The sequence below is a fragment of the Schistocerca serialis genome, unplaced genomic scaffold, assembly GCF_023864345.2.
Source record: "Schistocerca serialis cubense isolate TAMUIC-IGC-003099 unplaced genomic scaffold, iqSchSeri2.2 HiC_scaffold_1032, whole genome shotgun sequence".
In the NCBI taxonomy this organism is placed as follows: Eukaryota; Metazoa; Arthropoda; class Insecta; order Orthoptera; family Acrididae; genus Schistocerca; species Schistocerca serialis.
The window spans coordinates 5,001-7,500 of record NW_026047220.1 but is presented as its reverse complement, the minus strand read 5'-3'; the positions used below and the strand labels follow the sequence as shown (position 1 = coordinate 7,500).

General features: G+C 56.3%; 1 non-coding gene across 1 annotated transcript in view; it reads left to right on the top strand.

Annotated features, from left to right (window-relative positions):
• Nucleotides 1-1,884: 1,884 nt before the first annotated feature.
• LOC126430152 (small subunit ribosomal RNA) overlaps nucleotides 1,885-2,500 on the top strand; it is a 1,908-nt gene continuing 1,292 nt past the window's right edge. Inside the window, exon 1 of the ribosomal RNA XR_007577018.1 lies at nucleotides 1,885-2,500. This exon is cut by the window's right edge and continues 1,292 nt beyond it. This is a non-coding gene — a ribosomal RNA (small subunit ribosomal RNA).

Here is a 2,500-nt window from a genome sequence, read left to right as displayed (position 1 = left end):
ATATTGTCCCTTAACCTAACCCATATTGTCCCTTAACCTAACCCATATTGTCCCTTAACCTAACCTATATTGTCCCTTAACCTAACCCATATTGTCCTTAACCTAACCCATATTGTACCGTAACCTAACCTATATTGTACCTTAACCTAACCTATATTGTACCTTAACCAACACACGTTGGGCCTTAACCTGCTCTGTAATTGTCATACGACGCGTTAAATTAGTGTAGTGTTGCCTAACTGCAACCCCCGCAATATAGTTTGCTACTCGCACTGCCCGGTCCCCCAGAGTATCGCTTCATGTTAAACCCTTGCAGCTATACACTGTAATGCGGATGGCAGCAGGACGTACATGCTCAATGCCCTTCGCAGTTGTTCATTGGCATTCGCATGGCGAAGCACAGCCTACGTTGTGTACGGGCTTGTGTCAACTGTCCGCTGATGTTGTACGTCCAAATCACACACTGTACTGCACATTGGTCCTCATGTACTGAATGATACATCGTGGTACATGTGTGACCGTACCACGACTGCGCCAACAACGGCGAACCATACGGTCCAAATATTGTGCACTCAGATACGTGTCGTCTCCCTATAAGAGCTGGATTGAAGTATGGTATGCCGTGGATGGCGATCAGCATGAGCCGTCTGTTGATGTAGTGGCGCGTGTTGTCAGACGTAGTCGTCTCTTCTCACACACCGTGATAGCATGGTGCACTGCGTTCCACATCTGCGACATGCGACAGAGGCCGGTTGACAGTCGTTCGCGCAATGGACATCGCATACGTACGGGGCCACCTTCCACGTGTTCGCGAAGCGTGCACATGTTGTTGCGTGTATGTGAGGCAGACATAGTGTGTCGTGACACCTGACACAGGCATGCAACAATCGTTGAATTGCAAATGGCGATGGACGTCTACGTTTGCTGGTGACGTTACGCAAATGAAGAACTGGTAAACCGTTGTGGTGCGGTTGTTCTCGCTAGAGGTGAATCAGTGATGGCGACGATCGGTTGAGCTACCAACCGGTTGTTTCAGCGATACCCACCATGCCCACGAACGTGAATGGCATGTGGGTGTGAAGCGATACGCGGCGGTGGCTGGGTGGGACCGTCCCCGGCCGGTGAGGGGGGGCCTCCCGTGCGTGCTGGCCGCGCGGTGCGTGGGCGCACGCGCTACAGCCGGCTGGTGGGGGCGGCCAGTGGCAGGCGCGCCGGCCGACGGAGGCGGCAGGCGGCGCAGCTGCGCGCCGGCGCACCCTGCACGCGGCGCCGTGCGGCCAAAGTAGGTCCTCGCGGGCCCGGTGCGAAGCGCGGTGGACATCTGCAGTGTGCTGGTCCGATTGAGGACTGTGTGCGCTGAGGATGCGCCGCCCGCCCGGCGCTCGGCGCCGCGACGCCGTCTGCTGCTCGGTCGCCTCTGCGGTTCTCGCAGGTGGATTGTATCGCAGCTGTGCGGACGTGTTGGCGCGTGCGCTGTGCTGGGAGAGTTCGCTTCGGCACCCAAGTGGGGCTTTTGTCCTTCTGTGGCGCTGGCGTTGGAGCTGCCGGCCACCGTAGGTGGCGCGTGTTGTCTCCCGCCGGCAATGCCACGACAGCACGCTCCCGGGCCTCTGTCGGCAGCGGCAAGCTCAGTTGGGAGCACGGGTGGTCGCACCTAAAGCGTCTACTCGCCAAACTCCGGGCGATTGCGCCTCTCTCGAACCCGACCAAGTACTTAGGACGGCGCTGCGCGCCGCCGGGACCTGAGAGGGGTTTCGAGTGTATTGTGCAGGGGAGCTCAGCCTCCTCCTGTTTGCAGAATAATTGAGCGGACGCTTGCGTGTTCGCGCGGGCCCCCGGGACACACTCCCGGGCGGCCGGCTGCTCAGCTCTAGTTGACGCAGCTCCCTGGTTGATCCTGCCAGTAGTCATATGCTTGTCTCAAAGATTAAGCCATGCATGTCTCAGTACAAGCCGCATTAAGGTGAAACCGCGAATGGCTCATTAAATCAGTTATGGTTCCTTAGATCGTACCCACGTTACTTGGATAACTGTGGTAATTCTAGAGCTAATACATGCAAACAGAGTCCCGACCAGAGATGGAAGGGACGCTTTTATTAGATCAAAACCAATCGGTCGGCTCGTCCGGTCCGTTTGCCTTGGTGACTCTGAATAACTTTGGGCTGATCGCACGGTCCTCGTACCGGCGACGCATCTTTCAAATGTCTGCCTTATCAACTGTCGATGGTAGGTTCTGCGCCTACCATGGTTGTAACGGGTAACGGGGAATCAGGGTTCGATTCCGGAGAGGAGCCTGAGAAACGGCTACCACATCCAAGGAAGGCAGCAGGCGCGCAAATTACCCACTCCCGGCACGGGGAGGTAGTGACGAAAAATAACGATACGGACTCATCCGAGGCCCCGTAATCGGAATGAGTACACTTTAAATCCTTTAACGAGTATCTATTGGAGGGCAAGTCTGGTGCCAGCAGCCGCGGTAATTCCAGCTCCAATAGCGTAT